The sequence below is a fragment of the Neomonachus schauinslandi genome, chromosome 9 (assembly GCF_002201575.2).
Source record: "Neomonachus schauinslandi chromosome 9, ASM220157v2, whole genome shotgun sequence".
NCBI lineage: Eukaryota > Metazoa > Chordata > Mammalia > Carnivora > Phocidae > Neomonachus > Neomonachus schauinslandi.
This window is the reverse complement of record NC_058411.1, coordinates 33,523,570-33,543,950: the sequence shown is the minus strand read 5'-3', so window position 1 is coordinate 33,543,950 and position 20,381 is coordinate 33,523,570. Positions and strand designations below refer to the sequence as shown.

The 20,381-nt window shown below is 35.1% G+C and overlaps 1 protein-coding gene and 1 pseudogene across 8 annotated transcripts in view; both read left to right on the top strand.

Moving 5' to 3' along the window:
- GPHN (gephyrin) overlaps positions 1-20,381 on the top strand; it is a 607,453-nt gene that overhangs the window by 179,482 nt on the left and 407,590 nt on the right. The window lies entirely within an intron of this gene.
- LOC110571711 lies at positions 365-9,820 on the top strand (annotated as a pseudogene).

The following is a 20,381-nucleotide window of genomic DNA, read 5'->3' as shown; positions in this document are numbered from 1 at the left end:
AAAATCTTAAAAAAATAAATGGGACTCTTAATGCCTAAACTGTAGGCCATCAGGGTTCAGCAGATACTAGCCCCAGAACTCTTAACTGTCTGGATTTCTGCCTCCTTTTTTCTTGTATTCTTTTATTAATTCTTTAGTTTCCAACTATCCCAGCCATATATTTAAATAAGTTTTTAAAAGCATGTATTTTATTCAATATAATTAGACATTCTATACTTGGAGGGGCATTAACTAAATATCTTGATCTGTCATTGTACAAAAAGACAACTCATTAGATTTTCTGGAATCTGTACTCATAGGAGTCAGAAACAGGTTACAAACTTTAGAACTCTTTTATATGGATTTGCTGTTATTTTATGCAGAGATGGAATTAGAACTCTTTGCCCTGACCATAGCCAGGTAACTCCTGATTTTCCAAGGAACATTTAAAACGGTGAAATTTGTCTGAAAAGGTATACTGACATGGTAGTGGTGATAGGAAACCAGTTGTTAGCTATTTTATATTCATTCTTGAATTTTATACCAAAATAGTAAGATAAAATTCAAGTTAGAAATTAAAGCACTTTTAATTTGAAACTTTCTGTTTTATTTTCTTCCTACCCCAAAATAGTTACATAAGAACAGTCTTTTGTCACAGAAGTCATTCTTTTATAGTTAGTCTATTATAAAGGGTATGGTTTCTATTTAAAGTGCTAAGCTACAAATATTTAGCCTTTTGAGCCATCTGCTCTGCTAAATACCCATAAGTATTTTATACTAAAATCTGAAAAATGGAAATACTTGAAAACCTTTGCATTGTTGACTCTTGATTTTTGTACAGCATGTCTGTCTTTGAGTAGAAATAGGTTAATATAGGAAGCTTACTTGCAAAACATGCCATTATCTTCATTAATAAAAAAGAAAAAAACAGAACAAAGTTTTAAACTCTCTTATAGAAAGGACCCTCTATATCTGGATGAAACTTTTATTAAAAATAATTATTAGTCTAACAAAAGAAACAAATAAAAACTGTACTTGATATATTTATTCCCACAATAAATATATTTGACTCCTTAAATTTAGAGTTCTGTTTAGGTAGGTTTATGTTTAAAATCATTACCTTGATTAAATAAGAATCTTCTATTAGAAATGTTGAGGAAAGTTTGCTACCTACCCTCTCCTAATGAAATAATTTTTTTTAATTTTTAATTTTTTAAAATTTTAAAAAAGATTTTATTTATTTGACACAGAGAGAGAGAGAGAGAGAGAGCACAAGCAGGGGGAATGGCAGGCAGAGGGAGCGGGAGAAGCAGCCTCCTTGCTCAGCAGGGGATCGATGCGGGGCTCCATCCCAGGACCCTGGGATCATGACCTGAGCCGAAGGCAGATGCTTAACCAACTGAGTCACCCAGCCACTCCTCCTAATGAAATCATTTTAGTATCATCTTTATAACTCCAGGAAATTAATGTCTTCAATTAGCCATTTTTATGAGTACATGTTTTATTCAATACTTACTTTATATTTTCTTTTTGGATAGCATTCCATTAAACTGTTAAACATTTAGAGAGAGCTTAGTCACCCTCCACCCATTGCTCACAAAAACACACTCACTCATTCCCATTCGCAGAGGACTAGAAACTGGGAAGAAAGAAACGTTAGGCTGGACAAAGCAGGGGTTGAAGAAAATTCCCTGAGAAGTAGCTATACGCTGATTTTAGAGTAAATTTATAATCTGAATTCAAATATCACTTGTACAAAAAACCTTAAATGTGTATTTTTAAAAAGTGGACCATGACTAAAAGTGCTTCTGAGCACCTGACAGAAATAATATAAATTCTTTGATGAATATACTAGATACCACAAATTATTTTCCAGTGAATAAGAAAAGGCACAAGGAAATGAAGTACCGTGAATGAGAATTAGCAGAAACACTAGACAAATTTGTGCAGTTTTTTTTTCTTATGTTAATCCCCATACATTACATCATCAGTTTTAGATGAAGTGTTCCATGATTCATTGTTTGTGCATAACACCCAGTGCTCCATGCAGAACGTGCCCTCCTCAATACCCATCACCAGGCTAACCCATCCTCCCACCCCCCTCCCCTCTAGAACCCTCAGTTTGTTTTTCAGAGTCCATCGTCTCTCATGGTTCGTCTACCCCTCCGATTTCCCCCGCTTCATTCTTCCCCTCCCGCTACCTTCTTATTCTTCTTTTTTTTTTCTTAACATATATTGCATTATTTGTTTCAGAGGTACAGTGTGCAGTTTGTTTTGAAGGCCATTGCATTGTGGAGTCTATCTCTTTTGGACAGGATTGAATATGCCCTTGAGTCGGTATAACACTTATTGTAGAAATTTATTGTGTGTGTATGTGTGTTTTTTTAGTATTCCGATTCATTTTTGGAAGCAATGGTAACAAGATCCAAAAGCCGTGGCCTAAGATATATATGATAGCAGCCAAGCCATGCTGTTCCCCTAAAACATGGTTATTTTTCCTGCTCCATTTGGAGTTGATTTTGTTTGCATGTATTTTCTAAGCTTGATTTTCTGGCCTTTATTTGTTTTTCTAACCTACTATTTCTTTAGTTTATTCCCTTTTTTGCTTAGTAAGGCTGGAGTTAGTTTTTGTTTACAAATAAGTATTCTGACTGATATAGAGACCATGCATTGCTTCAGTTGTTTGCTTCTTATGAACACACACCTGGAGAACTTGCCTCTCTCTCTTGATCTGTGTGGTCATGGACAAGTTCCTCTTATGTAGAGAAGGTTTTTTTTCTTAATTTTTTTTTTTTTATTGTTCCAGTTTATACTTCCATCTCTATTTCCCTTCAAAGTCCTAGCAATCCCACTATCAGTTTAAACACTGGCAGTGTTCTATTCCCTAATCAAGTACTTAGAAAGAAAAAATTCATTGCTTTTCAAGGTAACATACTGCATTTCTTTTTCTCTTTTGAAAAAAAAATGACTCTAATGTGTTCAGTAACATCTCTTATATTGAGCCCAAATTTGTCTTGTTGCTGGTTCTAATTCCCTTTATTAGGGCATCCAGGAGAGCTTACTCACCCTTCTATATAAAAGCTCTTTAATTAAAAATAGCTAACAAAGTCTTGACTCCTTTTTCTTTTTGTATTTTTCTTGTATTGCCTTGTCTTGTCACAAGTGAAAAATTTTAGAATTTAATGTTTGCCAAGCCAATAAATTGTTATTAGTAAAGAATAAACTTTAGCCATATTGTTACTATATATGAAACAGTTATATTTTATTCTTACCCTTGGAATTCTGCCTGTTATTTACACTACTATTTTTCATCCTTTCTTCTAAAAGGTTGTAAGCTTTCTCCTTGTTCATCTTTCAGCCATCTCAATAAAAACATAACTTAAAATTTTAATTATAATAGGTTGATGATATTGGATCCAGCTATATCTGTTCTGTAGCCTTCTATGTGTAACTTGATTATAAAACTCCTTCCAGTAAAGTAAGAATCTGATGAAGTCCTACTCTGAGTTATTGTATTACACAATGTTTAATTTTATTATTTCTACTTTCTTTTCCATATCTATTCCCTCCTATCCTCACTGCCTTCATGATCTCTCCCTGTGTCTCTTATTAAACCTTTTCTCAGGAAAAGAGAGTCTAATCAGCCAATTTACTAAAGATTTAAGTGACTGGTGGTATGAAACATATTCTTCTGGTACTATATGCAGATCAAACAAGAAATGAAGTCATACAGTTTTTGGTGGGGAGGTGTGTTGTGTGCGCGTGCTCACGTGCATGTGCACGCTTGTGAAATCTTCATAGTAGCCATTAATCACACTATGTATGCAACTCTCTACTTGTAAATCCAGTGCTTAGAGTAAGCAATTATCTAATACACTTTATAATTTTTTTACATGTTGAAAGAATGTTCATAAATTTTCTTATACAGGAAATATGGATTAATGCTAGACATATAGTCAGCTCTTATATATTGATTAATTGACTAAAATTTCAGAATGCTAAAAGATTAGGAATTGTAGTTGACAAAACATTTTAAGATGCTATTATAGACAAATCCACAAAAACTCTGGCCCTCTAGATTAGACTGTGTAGATTCGTCCCATCTAGAAAAGCAGTCACGTATTTGAGCCGTGTTTTAGTTGAATTTCTGGTTGGAGATTTAATATAGCAATGAACAGTTTTTTAAAAAGACTTCCTTAGGAGGATTTTGATACCAAGACATATTTGACATTTGTATAAAATCTTGTTAGGTAAAGGAGCTTCATCCCTATGGTACATGTCCAAAAGCCTTAGATCAAATGTCTGTTCAGGTCTTCTGCTCATTTCTTGACTGGATTTTTTGGGTTTTGGGTGTTGAGTTTGATAAGGTATTTATAGATTTTGGATATTAGCCCTTTATCTGATATCATTTGCAGATATCTTCTGCCATTCCATAGGTTGCCTTTAGTTGTGTTGATTGTTTCTTTGCTGTGCAAAAGCTTTTTATCCTGGTGAAGTTCCAATAGTTCATTTTTGCTTTTGTTTCCCTTGCCTGTAGAGACATGTCTAGCAAGAAGTTGCTGCAGCTGAGGTTCAGGTAGTTGCTGCCTGGCTTTCTTTTTCAACATTCCTTTGTCTATTCAGGGGTCTTTTCTGGTTACACACAGATTTTGGAATTGTTTGCTCCAGCTCTGAAAAATGCTGGTGTTATTTTGATAGGGATTGCATTGAATGTATAGATTGCTTTGGGTAGTATAGACATTTTAACAATATTTGTTCTTCCAATCCATGAGCGTGGAATATTTTTCCATTTCTTTGTGTCTTCCTCAGTTTCTTTCATCAGTGTTTTATATATTTCAGAGTATAGGTCTTTCACCTCTTTGGTTAGGTTTATTCCTAGGTATATTATTGGTTTTGGTGCAGTTGTAAATGGAATTGATTCCTTCATTTCTTTTTCTGCTGCTGCATTATTGGTGTATAGAAATGCAACCAATTTCTGTATGTTGATTTTGTATCTTGTGGCTCTAGTGAATTCATTTATTAGTTCTAACAGTTTTTTTGGTTGATTCTTTTGGGTTTTCTATATATACTATTATGTCATCTGCAAATAATGAAGGTTTGACTTCTTCCTTGCCAATTTGGATGCCTTTTATTTCTTTTTGTCTGCTGTGGCTAGGACTTCCACTATTATGTTAAATAGCGGTGGTGAGAGTGGACTTTATCTTTAGTTTTTGACATTTTAATTATGTGTCTTGGTGTGGATCTCTTTCAGTTCATTTTATTTGGAACTCTCTGTTCTTCCTAGATCTAGTTGTCTCATTCCTTTGTCAGGTTAGGGAACTTTTCAACAATTATTTTTTCAGGTAAGTTTTTTGTGCCTTTCTTCAATCTATTTTTGAACCTCTGTAGTTATTTTTCAGTTCAGTTATTTTATTTTTTTCTGTTACTTCTATTTGGTATTTTCCTATGTTTCCTATCCCTTTGTTGATGTTTTCACTGTGTTCATTCATTTTTCTCCCAAGCTCACTGAAGATCTTTATGACTGTTATTTTGAATACTTTATCATGTAAATTACTTATCTCTGATTCATTAAGATTTTTTTGCAGGGGGTGGTTTTCTTGTTCTTTCAGTTGGAACATATTCCTCTGTTTCCTCGTTTTGATTTTCTTTTTGTATTTATTTCTATGTATTAGGCAAAATAGCTGCTTCTCTCAGTTTTGAAGCAGTCTTCTTGTATAGGTGATGAACTTTATAGTTCAACCTTGCCCTAGTTCTTGGTTGTGTCTCGAACCTTTGTGATTGTGTAAGCTGCCTGATTTGTTCTTGATAGGTCCCATTTGTTGAGACTGTGCCAAATTCTGTCAGTGTTCGAAAGGGAAGGATCTCAGTCAGCACCAGCTTCAGGCTGATTTGAAGGCAGCAGCTTTTAAAGATTTTTTATTTATTTGAGAGAGAGAGAATGAGAGAGAGAGAACACATGAGAGGGGATAGGGTCAGAGGACAAAGCAGACTCCCTGCCGAGCAGGGAGCCCGATGCGGGACTCGATCCAGGGACTCCGGGATCATGACCTGAGCCGAAGGCAGTCGCTTAACCAACTGAGCCACCCAGGCGCCCGAAGGCAGCAGCTTTTAAAGAAGGAAATATATGCGGTCATGTGAGACTGCAGTCATAACCCCTACTGCTCTCTAGACAGAGTGATTTGGAGTTGTCCTCTTGGTGACAGTCACAAAAAATAGGACTCAGGATAAGTGTGTAGCTTCTTTTTAGGATATGTGGTAAGCATAATGATGCTATGTGAGAGTGCAAATTTTGACATCCCCCAGCCTATGTCCCTTGAGAGCTCCTCCATAGCCTCCAGATGTATGGTAACCTGAAGCCTACCCCTCAGGCTGAAGTTCTAGAATAATTAGGCCTTTTTCACAGGAAGACTGAGGATGAGTTTCTGTCTGCTAGCTATGCCATGCCTTGGGATTGGTAGCCTACTAAGAACTGTCTCTCCAGTTACTTCATTTCTATGGGGCCCAGCAGTATAGGCTCCCTTGGCCATCATAGCCAAGTGTGTTCAAGAGGCATCCCCTATGTGGACTGCATGCTCCTACCCGCTTCATTGGGGCTGCAGGAGAACATGGATGTGCGGCAAGCCTGTCTGTACTAGCAAGGTAGAATAAGCACAAAAATGGCACCCACCAGCCTCAGTGCTCGCAAGGTGGAGTAAGCATCCAAAAATGGCACTTGTCAATGCCTTCTTCCCCAGGGAAAGTCCTACTAGACTCCTGCATCTTTGGCAGATGTTTGAAGATTTATTCATGAATCTCCTTCGCATATGATCTAGGTGCTTTTCAAACTGCTGCTTTGTGTTGGGTCCAAGGGTGAGTCTGTGCATAAGCCCTTCAAGAGTGGGCTTTCCATTCTCCATAGTCTTCCAGGTCTTCTGGTGTAAGCCCTGTTGGTTTTCAGAGGCAGATGTTTTGGGGCTCATCTCTCTGGAGTAGATCTTGAGGATTGGAGTTCCTAATGTGGGGTACAAATCTTTCTTTTATGAGGGCAGAATTCTATACTGTTGAGATCTCTCCCAATTGTGGGTCAGTGCTTGTAAGTGGGGAAGTGTGAGGGGGGCAAGACCACATCTCTGCCTCTCCTAGTGGTCTCAATGTGGCCCTTTATCCTAGATTGTAGAGGAGCCCTTCAGCTAGTTTTCAGGACATTTTGAGAGGGAATTGATTCATATGTAACTATGTATTTGATGTGTCTAGTGGAAGGAAGAAATTCAGGATTTTCCTACACTGACATCGTGAAACCACTCTCTGAAGCTGGTCTTTATTCCATCCCACTGGAACTAGAATCACTAATTGAATTTTTAAACCATATTGAGGATATGATTGCTCAACCATCAGTAAATAACTTCTAAAGTGTAGAAAATGCACATTTAAACATCAAGTTGTTTTTTTTTTTTTGTCGTTGTTATTTGTACCTTTGGTGTGAGATGAAGTTTGTGGGAGGTATAATTAGAATATCATAAGAAGAAATTGATCCCAAATGAAATATTAATTCATTAATTTATTCATTCTACGAAAATTTAATGGATACTCACTCTTGACCTGGGACCGGAGATATGATAATAAATAAGGAAGAGCTTCTTCTCTAGAAAGGGGTAACATATTTGAGACAGGCATTTATAGTACATTATAAAAAATACTATGTTTAGATGTGCAGAGGGAACCCATATTTGTTTTCTTTTAATATTTTTTCATTTATTCTTTAAGATAGAACTTTCGGGAACTTGGGATTGTATTAATAGTAAGTGTACATTAATGCATTTATATATGAAATTTCTAAAAGGTTTGTTAAAATGCGTTTAAAGTAATTATAGAAATTACATAAGTAATCAGACCAGCAGGTTAAAGGGGAGATATTTCATATTTTTGTAAATGAAGTCATCAATTTTCTTTTTCTTTCAAGACTTTAAATGCCACATTATTTACTTAGGTAGTGAATTATAATTTTAACATTAAATAAACAATTTCCAAGCACCTTAACTGCCAGCCTGGAAAACAGAAGTCCATAATCCTTTAAAATCATCTTTTATCAGGCTATAAGTACCTTATACATTACACTTTTTTTCCCTATGTAGTTTTATATCCAGTCCCTAAGAGGCCACATTAGTTATCATCTTTTTTCCTAAATCAGTATTTTAGATATAGAATTGATAAACCAGATATCAAACTCGAAGTAAACTGTCATTAGCTGTAGATTTTTTGAAGATTATTTTAGACCTGTCAAATGTATTGTATTACTGATGACTTTTTAAATTCTAATATGGTAAAACTTAAGTGAAATTATGAGTTTGGAATTTGGTGAATTTGGCTTAGAACATTTGTCGTGCCCTGCCATAGTTACCACCTCTTCTAAGGGCCATTTTCCTCAGTATCATTTCTTCACTATACTTTATTGTATCTACTCAGAATGTAGTTCCCAGTATTTCTGACTTAAGGAATTTCTCTATATCAGGACACTTCTATTTCATATAACAAGATATGGATATTCTTACTGCCTTTTTGTAAAGGAAAATTTATGAGACATTTAGACAATTTGATGAGTTATTGAGAGATCTCACTTCTTTCATTGTTGCAATAAGAATACATAAAGCTCCTCCTGTAGCCAGGTGTATTTCTAGGCTTTGGAGTAAGGAAAAAAATCATTCCTGATCTTAAAAACTTTATGTGGAAAGGTAGAAAGACATGGTAATAAAATGGATGAAATAAGATAAATGCCAAAATTTAAAGAATACAAGATATTCATTCACATTTAAATGACTTACCCTTAACCAATTCACTAGCATAATCTATCTTCTCAAATGCTTCTGTAAAACACACTGACATATGTCCATAATGTAGTAGACCCTTGAACAACATAGGAGTTAGGAGCATCAACCTAGTCAAAAACCTGCATATAACTTTTGACTCCCCCCAAATTTACTAATAGCCTACTGTTGACCAGAAGACTTAATGATAACATAAATAGTTGATCAATACTTATTTTGTATGTTATATGTATTATATACTGTATTCTTACACAAAGTAAGCTACAAGAAATGTTATTAAGAGAATCGTAATAAAGGAAGCCTCTGCTGCTATGTGGGGCCCTACCCATCACCAACCTGGCTGGTATTGTGTGCACATCCTGGGAAGTCTGGCACTGTGCTCATTCCATGCATGAGTTGTCAGCCAGGGACATCAAGGGCAGCATAATTAACCTGGACAAGCACTGGGGCTTCGTGTGCATCATCACCAATGTGGCCTCACAATGAGATAAACAGATGTAAACTATACTTGGTTGACCTGCATGCCCTATATCCTAACTGATATTTACAGATCCTGGCTTTCCCTTGCAAGTAGTTCAGGGGGCAAAACCCAGAGATTACTGCAGAGACTATGAATTTGCTGCTGGGTATAACATCAAACTTTGTATGTGCAATGTCTGTGAGAATGGAGACAACGACCACCTGCTGTGGAAGTGGATTAAAGTCCAGCCCAAGGGGAGAAGAATCTTAGAAAATACTACCAAGTGGAACTTCACCAAGTTCTTCATTGATAAGAACAGCTCTATGGGGGCGCCTGGGTGGCTCAGATGGTTAAGCGTCTGCCTTTGGCTCAGGTCATGATCTCAGGGTCCTGGGATCGAGTCCCACATCGGGCTCCCTGCTCCTTGGGAGCCTGCTCCTCCCTCTGCCTCTGTCTCTCTCTCTCATGAATAAATAAATAAAATCTTTAAAAAAAAAAAAAAGAACAGCTTTATGGTTAAGCAGTGTGGTCTCATGGAAGAGCCCTGGTAGTAGGGGAGGACCTTCCCTGCTACCTCTAGCTCCACAAGTGTGCATCCCCCACCCAAACCCACCAACACCATCCCCTGGAGTCTTCCACCTGGCAACTGTGAGGATTTGCCTGGAAACTAGCTTGTACTTCCTGCCAGAGGAAGGTCCCTTACTCTGGCTGGTGGCTTCCTGCCCCCCTCCCCCCTAGCTGTCTTGTAGGAATAAAACATACAAATAGGAAGAAAAAGAAATAAGGAAGAGAAAATACATTTACAGTATTGTACTATTAAAATCTTCATTTAAGTGGACCCACATAGTTTAAACCTATGTTGTTCAAGGATCAACTGTATACTAAACCTTCCACTAGAGTGCTAGGCTACTCTCTAGCATACTTCTGTTCCCAGCAGTTGACATTTATGCTTCCAAGAATCAGTTGTATATATTCGAAGCCAGTTTATGCCAATAGAGCTTTTTATTATAATTTTTGAATTAAATGTTAAAAATTCTTGAAATAAGAGTGAAAAATTCATTTATATTGAGACTAAAAGAGATTATAAAGTTGAGTCACTAAAAATTGTTTTTAAATTAGGTATGACTAGATTATATATATGGGGTAAAATCTTTTCTAATGATTGTTTCATAAGAACTTATAGGTAACTATGTAGTGGTGTGTTAATGAAAGAAACATGATGCTAGCTCCAGTCAGAAGACCCATACTCAGAGAAAAGCCTTAGTTCCATATCAAAGATTGGTGAAAAGATATTCATTTATATGTTTTAAGGTAAAATAAATTGTGTAATTTACTTTTTTTATGATTCCTCACCTTAACTAATTTTATTGATTAATCAGTCAACACACCCATGTTGAAATAGACAGCATTCATAGTCAATGAAACAAATAATCAATTCTGTATTTTCTCATGACTTCTGCTTCATTGCTGTATGAAGCATCATCAGAAAAGATTTTGAATATTAAACAAGTGTGAGACTTTTCGTTCTCAGTCCTATTATTTTCCTCTTTTTTTTTTCCCCCTTTGTTTATGTCTTCTGAGGCTATGTGCCTTTCTATTCACTGAATACCAGTATCTCTTTGGAGCCAAAGTTAGGCAATTACTTTCTATATTAATAATCATTAACATATTATCCAATTACTTTGTTCATTCTCTTATAGACTGTTTATAGCAGGTTAAAAAATATGCCCAGTATTATTTCTTAAATTTGATGTCTATTTTACATTTTATCTAACAAGATGACAAAAGCATCATGTTGAAGTAGAATACTGGAATAAAAGCCAAGAGATAAGACTTCTATGCCTGGGTGCAGTGTTATCTGGGATGACCTTGGACAGGGCACTTATTTGTGTTTTTTATTGTAAAATGGAGAATTAAATTACTTCAGAATTCTTTTTTCTTCATAAAATCTAAATAAAATAACCCAAACATATCCAATATACTTCTTATAGATTTTGAGTTTTTTCAGAAGGGATTCCTTGGCTGGGGTTGGTTTTGACACTATTCTGATACTAAAATCAGACATAGTAGCTCTGTTTTCTGCATCTGCAAATATAGAAGGGACTAGCACAGAAGTGATGGCCATAGTCTTATTGGTCCAAAAATAAGGAAAATGTATTAATTTGGGAGGAGTGGAGAAGATGGGTTCAGTGCTTTTTTTTTTTTTAACAGAGGTAACACACTCTGTCATGTATACTTTTTTTTATAATAATGTCAGTATATACTATTTTTTTGATAGCAGGAACAAAATAAAGCTTAACATGTCTCAGTATAATTATAAATTTTATCTATATTTTATCTATGTAGAAAATCTGATGATTAAGTCCACAATTAAATGAATATGAGATGGACTAAACATGTTCTAAGACTTTATCATTTTGATCCTCTGACTTACCTTCCCTATATTACTGTTACTCCTAATTGTGCAAGGTGGCTTTGGCTTAGATCCCAGCAAGCCAGGCAAGCAGGAACAGTTACCCTAAAAATAAAGTTTTTACACTTCTGGGATATCATTTGGCTGATTTTCTAACTTATTTGGATTTGGATCAGAATTAATTGTTACTTTGGTATCAATGTCAGATTTGTACTAATAGTATTATTTTTTTTCTAGAAGTTGTGAATTTAAAAAACAGCAGGACAGTAAATGATGTTGAAAACTTTGTGGCACTCACATTTTGGTCATGCACTTCTGAAGGCTACTAAAAGAAGCATTCTTCTATAGTTGATATATTTTATAACACCTATCCTTGTTTTCTTTTTATCTTGGTTTTTTTTTCCCCGCATGCTAGAAATGAACTCTGGTTAGAGGAAAGATTAGGGCACCTTCATTCTTTCACAAATTTGTGGGTGTTTATGAATCACAATTTGAGAAATAAGGTCTATAGCAGTGTTTTTGCAAGTATGATCTTGTACCACCTACATCAGGATCACCTAGGAGTTTGTTTAAAATGCTTATTTCTGGCCTTTATCTAAATCCTATTGAATCAGAATCTCCAGGAATGGAATTCAGGAATCTAGATTTTAAGAAGCTTTCATGTGGTTCATATGCCCACTTAATGTAGAATGCCTTACCTTAAGTACATTTCATATCTTGAAATACTGTCTAATGATAATAGTATATGCATATACAGTTGACCCTTGAACAATAGGAGTTAGAACTGTGTGTGTTCATTGATATACAGCTTTTTTTCAATGAATATTTTGGACATTTTTTTGGAGATTTGTGACAGTTTGGAAAAAGTTACAAACTGTGTAGCCTAGAAATATTGAAAAACTTTAAGAAAAAGTTAGGTGTTTCATGAATGCATAAAATATGTATATAGACACTAGTTTATTTTCTCATATACTACCATAAAATATATACAAATCTATTATAAAAGGTTAAAACTTACCAAACTTATACACAGAAACACTTAATAGACTGTACATGACATTTGCAATTGAGAGAAATATAGACAGATGTAAAGTTGCAGTATTAAATCATAACTGCAAATAACTGTAGTACTTACTGTATTACTATAATAATTTCATCCACCTTATTGCTATTGTGGTGATCTCAAGTATTGTGAGTATCTGTAGAACACCATGTGTTGGCACTTGTCAATGCCTTCTTCCCCAGAGAAAGTCCTACTAGGACTTTCCAGATGCTAATCATCTGGAGAGCAGTTCATCTCCAGTAAATTGCTTATCACACTAAAAAGTGGTCTCTTGGTTCTCACATATTTTTAATTGTGTTTAGTGCAATATCATCAACCTTGAATAACACCTAGGACCCATACAAAATGCCACTAGTGATTCTGCAAGTGTTCCAAGATACAGAAAAGTCATGATGTTGCAAGACAAATTGCTTGATATGTGCTATAGATTGAGGTCTGTAGCTGTGGTTGCCTGCTATTTCAAGATAATCCAGCATAAGAACCATTAAAAAAAAAGAAAAAAATTAGTGAAGCCGTCAGTGCACCTATGCCAGCGGGCATGAAAGTCTTGTGCTTTTTGTGACATACCTTTTTATTTCATATTGAATGTGCAGGATTGCTATAATAAAGACATATTTATAGGCTAATATGATTCGAGAAAAAGCAAAGTCATTATATGACAACTTAAAGCAAAAGGAAGATGAAGGATCTAAAGCCAGAGAATTTAATGTCAGCAAAGGATGGTTTGATAATTTTAGAAAGAGGTTTGGCTTTAAAAATGTCAAGATAACAGGAGAAGTGGCTTCTTCCAACTAAGAGGCATCAGACTAGTTCCCAGACACCATTAAGAAAATCATTTGAGGAGAAAGGATATCTGCCTGAACAGGCTTTTAATGAAGACAGAAGTGCACTATTCTGGAAAAAGATGTTACAAAGGACATTTATTAGTAAGGAAGAGAAGTGAGCACCAGGATTTAAGGCAGGAAGAGATAGGCTAATTCTACTGTTCTGTGCAAATGCAATTCAGTTTATGATCAGGACTGCCCTTATCTATAAAGCTGCCAACTCCTAAGCCTTGAGGGAAAAGATAAACACCAGCTGCCAGTCTTTTGGTTGTACACCAAGAAGGCCTGGATAACAAGAACTCTTATTCTGGATTCTTTCCATCAGTGCTTTGTCCCTGAAGTCAGGAAGTACCTTGCCAGTAAGGGTGTGCCTTTTAAAGTACTTTCGGTATTAGACAATGCCCCAGCCACCCAAAACCCCATGAACTCATCTACTGAAGGTGTTGAAGTGGTCTATTTGCCCCCAAATATGACATCTCTAATTTAGCCTCAAGATCAGGAGGTCATATTGACCTTTAAAGCTCATTATACACAGTACTCTATGTAAAGGATTGTCAGCACCGTGGAAGAACCCTGATAGAACATCTTCAAAGTCTGAAAGAAGTATCTCATTGAAGACGCCATCACTGGTATAGAAAAATCCATGAAATCCATCAAGCTTCTGAAACCATGAATTCCTCCTGAAGAAAATTGTCCAGATGTTGTGCATAACTTCACAGGATTTATGATAGAACCAGTCAAGGAAATCATGAGATTGTGGATATGGGGAAAAAAAGGCCAGAGGTGAAGGATTTCAAGATGTAGATCTTGGAGAAACCCAAGAGGTAATAGACACCACACCAGAGGAATTAACAGAAGATGACTTGATGGAGATGAGTGTTTCCAAACCAGTGCCAGATGATGAGGAACAAGACGTAGAGAAAGAAAGAAGTGCCGGAAAACAAATTGACATTAGACAATCTGGCAGAAGGATTCTGGTTAAGACTACTTTTAACTCCTTTAAAGACACGGACCTTGGTATGAGCACTGACTCTGAAGCAAATGGTGGAGGAAGGATCAGAAGGATTGGCACTGTATAGTAACATTTTTAGAGATGTAAAAGCAAAAAAGACAAATTACAATGTTAGAGTTACACTGAGTGTGTCTGCCTCTTCCACCTCCTCCATATCTTCCACCTCTGCCATTCCTGAGACAACGTGGCCAACCTCTCATCTTCCTCCCTCTCCTCATCCTGTTCAACATGAAGACAAGGGTGAAGACCTTTATGATGAACCATTTCCACTTAATGGATAGTAAATAATCATCATGTTGTACAGTTAAAAAACTTATCTGTTGTGTATGCAAGTGTCTTCATTGAAAATCTGATGCCTGTACAGCAAGAATTGTATGAGATGTTTTTGTATTATCATCATCATCACCTAAGTATTCATCATGTCGAACATTGTGTGTATGTCTTGTATGGAAGTGGATAGCCTATCCTTATATAAGCATGAAGTTAGTGATTTTTAATACAGTATAAAATTACAATGTGTTAGTTCTCTTACTTTTTTATAACTTTACTTTCAAAGAACTACATTATCATACAGTATGCCCTCTCACATTAGTTGGAGAAACTGTGTCAGCCTATCATCATAGGTGTTTTTTTTTAAGTAACAATGTTTCCAGTATTGTATTAGTGGTATTACTAATACTGTATGCCATAAAAATTTTATAACCATTCATATTGATTACACTAGGCTATCACAAGGCAATCATATTGCTGCTTCTTTGTTTTCTATGCATGAATCGTTGTACCTGTAAGTAAATAGGAGTTTCTTTTTCACATTGTCTTTTCATTTTTGATGTCTGGTATAATACAGATAACATCTACAGTGTTTTGTATCATATAATATTGCTGTAGGTATTGACAGATAATTCATCTTACAAACAGATGTAAACTTACAGTATTGATAAATACAGTACAGTATTGTAAATGTATTTTCTCTTATGATTTTCTTAACATTTTCTTTTCTCTAGGTTACTTTATTGTAAGAATGCAGTATGTAATACATATAACATAGAAAGTATGTGTTAATTGACTGTTTATGTTATCAGTAAAGCTTCTGGTCAACAGTAGGCTATCAATACTTAAGTTTTTGGGGAGTCAAAGTTATGGTTTTTTGACTATGTGGGGGAGGGCACGTCAGCACCCCAACCCCTGAGTTATTCAAGGGTCAGGTGTAATTTATACATAAATACACATAGGAAAACTGGAAGTGCAGGCTAAAAATTTTTACAAGTGGGATGCTCAATCAAAAAAATTTGGAGAACATTGATCTAGATCTACACTGTTCAGTATGGTAATTGTTGCTGTTGAGCAGTTGGAAGGTGGCTAGTCTAGACTGGGATGTCCAAGTGTAAAATACACATCAGATTTTGAAGACTTAGATGGATGTAAACTATCTCAATAATTATTTAATTGATTACTTGTTGAATGATAACATTTTGTTATATGGAATCAAGTAAAATATATTAAAATATATTTGACCCATTTCTTTTTACTTTTTTCTTTCAGTGTGGCTGCTAGAAACTTTAAAACTACAGTGTGGCTAGCATAGATTTCTATTGGACTGCACTGGTCTACAGCTTACAAACATTGACTTGGGTATTAGAGGCTCTCAATTTCTTACACGGTTCTTATTCTTTATTTCTTTATTTGTCTGAATAATGAAGACAACACATATTTTATTTAATATTAGTATATAGCTGAAGTCTAAACTGACAATTTTTATGCCATAGGGAGAGGTTAACATATATTAATGAGATTAATGGGAAGATCAGTGTCAATTTTAGGAGTCTGCTAAAAAATTCTTAAGAGCTACTGAACTTAAATATGCCTTTTATCATGTTTCTGTGAGTATAACTGCAAAATCATTGCAAACCAATTGGGCCTTAGAGTTTTAGCAAACATTTGTGATATTGTCAAATTAAACTCATAGAGGATTACTTAACACTTGAATAATTCTTCTGATTGTAATAACATGCATAAATACTTTAAAAAAAATTTATGGTTCAACAGTTCTGTGGGGTTTTAAAAAATAGTATTTGTCTAAAATTTTTTCAAAGATGTTATTTACTTATTTGACAGAGAGAGAGGGGGAGTACAAGCAGGGGGAGTGGCAGGCAGAGGGAGAGGGAGAAGCAGGCTCTCACTGAGTAGGGACCTGAGCCGAAGGCAGACACTTAACGACTGAGCCACCCAGGCGCCCTAGTATTTGTCTAAATTTAATATCATGTGCCATTATTGTGTTTGTTCATTGGGGTTTACTGATTTGTCACAAATTTAGATGAATTCATATATAAGAGTTGCTTTTTACTTGGATACAGACGCAACTTGTTTTTAAAAAGTGCTTTTACTGTTTTTACCAACTATATGCTTTATATCTTCATGTATTTTCAGTAGAGATGTACTTTTAAAAGAAAAGTAGTGGGTTTTTCTTAATTTCATGTTGAATCTCAAATTGTAAAATTTCTGAGAGTAATCATGAATGAGTTTATAAAAAGTAAAGTTGATTTCTGTTGTCTATTCAAGGTGTAGTCCTTGGTCCAGTGGCTTTGGCATCACCAAGGACCTTTTAAGTAATGCAGTATTTCAGCTCCCACACCAGATCTACCCCATCATAATTCAAATGTTCAAGTGTGAGATGTGATGGGGTTGTCACCTGCATGTCTAGATTTCTGCTGAGACTGCCACCTACTGACAGATTTATAAAATTTATGTGACTAAGAAATCTATTTTTCTTTTTTTTCTTCACAAAGTAGTAAAATAATTTATGTAGAAAAAAAACATAAAAGGAAGCTACTACTCTTTCCACATCTAGTCCTATACCAGTTCCCTAGAGACACTTTTAACTGTTTCTGATTTTATTTATTCTCATATTTACTATCATTATTAAAAATGACAGTCCTGTTCCTTGTTTCTAAGTCTTCAAATGTAAAGAATATTTATGGACTTCCTGCTATAAAAGGTGAGGAATTGACTCACACCATCACATCTTTCCCAGCCCCACCTTTCGGTAATTATATTGATTTAGTTCTTTGACGGAATTAGTCTTTTTACTTCACATAATATGCATCCATTTCTTTTAACATAAAGTTTAGACATCCTCTCTTTGCTTTCTATACGTTGAGGAAATCAGTAGCCCGATTTTTTTCTTTATTTTTCCTCCTTTGCTTCCCAAATTCTGTCAACTACACCATTACTTTCATATTGTGAACGTTTCTAAACTTTACATTACTTTTTATAATCATATTAAGTCGTTCATTCCATAAATTTTAGCTGATTGCTTTTGAAGTGCCAGATACCTTGTTAGGTGCTATGGACACAATGGTGAACATGTACTATATAGTATATAGTATCTGTGTTCATGGGGCTTATAGTCTAGTCTTCCATGCTTTGTGTAACCATTAATTCTAAAAATTAAATCTAATAAATTGTATATAAGTGTTTATAATTTGTACGTATTCCTCACTGCAAAAGCAGGTGATATGACAAAGCTAATAAGGAAGGAATTGTAATACTATGTCCCCTAACCCTCTGCTTCTCAAAGAAGAATGTCAAGATCAAATGCATTCTCTCTTCCTATATTCCATGAGTTCAAAATAATGACTCATTTGTATTTGCTTTATATTTGGATTATGCTTTTTTTTTAATAGCTTTCTGTTTTTTCAGAGGTTTCTAATTGCCTTTTTCTTCCCTCATAGCATATGTTGTTACCCTGTCATTAAATTTCTCCATTTTCTCATTTATTATTCTGTTGCATATTTTCATCTTTGAATTTATCCTCCCCCAGAGTACCCTGATTTTGTCCAGACCATTTGCTCTCTAGGCCTACTACACAGCTATTGCTGTGTGCTTTATTTTCACTGCACTCCTCAGACAGTTAGTGATTCTTAAATTCATTTTTAGTGGATTATATCCTCAAGGTAGTACTTAATTAATGAATTAATGCAGGTAGGAGGTAAAGTATCTGAGTTCCTGTATCACTGAAAAAGATTTTAGGGACACCTGGGTGGCTCAGTTGGTTAAGTGTCTGCCTTCGGCTCAGGTTATGATCCCAGGGTCCTGGTATCGGGTCCCGCATTGGGCTCCCTGCTGAGCAGGGAGTCTGCTTCTCCCTCTCCCTCCCCGTCTTCCACCCTGCTTGTGCTCTCTCTGACAAATAAATAAATAAAATCTTAAAAAAAAAGATTTTATTTTCCTTATTCTTATTGATATTATGGTTGGTTATAGAATTCCAGATTCAAAATCAATTGCCCTCAAAACTTTAAAGCGATTCTCCATTGTGATGTGGTGTTGGTGGATTTCTTATTTCCTTTCTTTTAAACATTTATTTTTCTAACTCCGAGAGACCTTTTTTTTTTCTTCAAAGTGGCTCCACACCCAGTGTGGGGCTTAAACTTAAGACCCTGAGATCAAGACCTGAACTGAGATCAAAAGTCAGATGCTTAACCAATTGAGCCACCCAGGCGCCCTTGAGAGATCTTTTCTTATCTGAAATTTTATAGGATTGCATGTAATAATATGTCTAGGTATGGCTCTTTTTTCGTTCATCCTGCTTGGCACTTGATAAGCCATTTCAATCAAAAGATTTGTCTTTCAGCTTTTGGAAATTTTCTTTTGTTGGGTTGTTTTCACTTACTATGTATTTCTCTCCTCTTTCTAGAATGAGAAATTTTTTTACTCTGTTTTTACTCTGTTTTGAATGTTTCCATCTCTTTAGGAGTGATATTGGCCTGTAATTCATCTTTGTGTACTTCTTTTGCCTGGTTTTTGTTTTTATATCAAGTTTTACAATTGAATGAATTTGGGACTGTTTTATTTCCTTCCTTGTTATTCTTGTTATAGTATATTTGTATAATATTACAAATACATATTCTGTGAAAGTTGCACCTAATGCTTTGGGAAGATTTTTAACTACTGATTCAGTTTTTAATGCTGTTAATACTATTCAGACTCTCTCTTTCATCTTGAGTCTGTTTTAAAAGGTTATATTGTTATTAGAATGTGCTCACTAGGTCAGTGTTCAAGTTTATTATACTAAAATTATTCATACTAATCCCTTATCTTTTGAAGCCTGGCTGGATTGGTAATTCCGTTTCTTCTTTTTTTAAAATTTTATTTTATTTTATTATGTTATGTTAGTCACCATATAATACATCATTAGTTTTTGATGTAGTGATCCATGACTCATTGTTTTCGTATAACACCCAGTGCTCCATGCAGTACGTGCCCTCCTTAATACCCATCACCAGGCTAACCCATCCCCCCACCCCCTCCCCTCTAAAACCCTCAGTTTGTTTCTCGGAGTCCATAGTCTCTCATGGTTCTGTTTCTTCTTTATTACTAATATTATTTATTTGTGTGTTTTCAAAGCTTTGTGTGTGTGTGTGCGTACGTATCTTATCAGAGTTTGTCTGTTAGTCTTTGGAAGATCAAACTTTTTGACTTTACTGTCCTTTCTCTATTATTTTTTAATTTATTAAATTTTGCTTTTATATTTTATCTCTTCTACTTTCAACTTATTCTATTGTTCTTTTTTATATCTTAAATTGCACATTAAGCTCCTTAATATTCATCCATTTTCTTTTCTAATACATAGCTTTATAATTATAAATTTCAGCTTACAAAATTTGATATTCAGTCTTTTCACTATTGTTTACTTTTTGTTTTTGTTGACTCATGAGATTTTTTAGAAGAATGTTTCTTAATTTCCAAATATATGTGACTTTTGTGTTTATCATATTGTTGTTGACTTTTGTTTAGTAATATTGTGTTCTGAAAACTTGGTTTGTATCATTC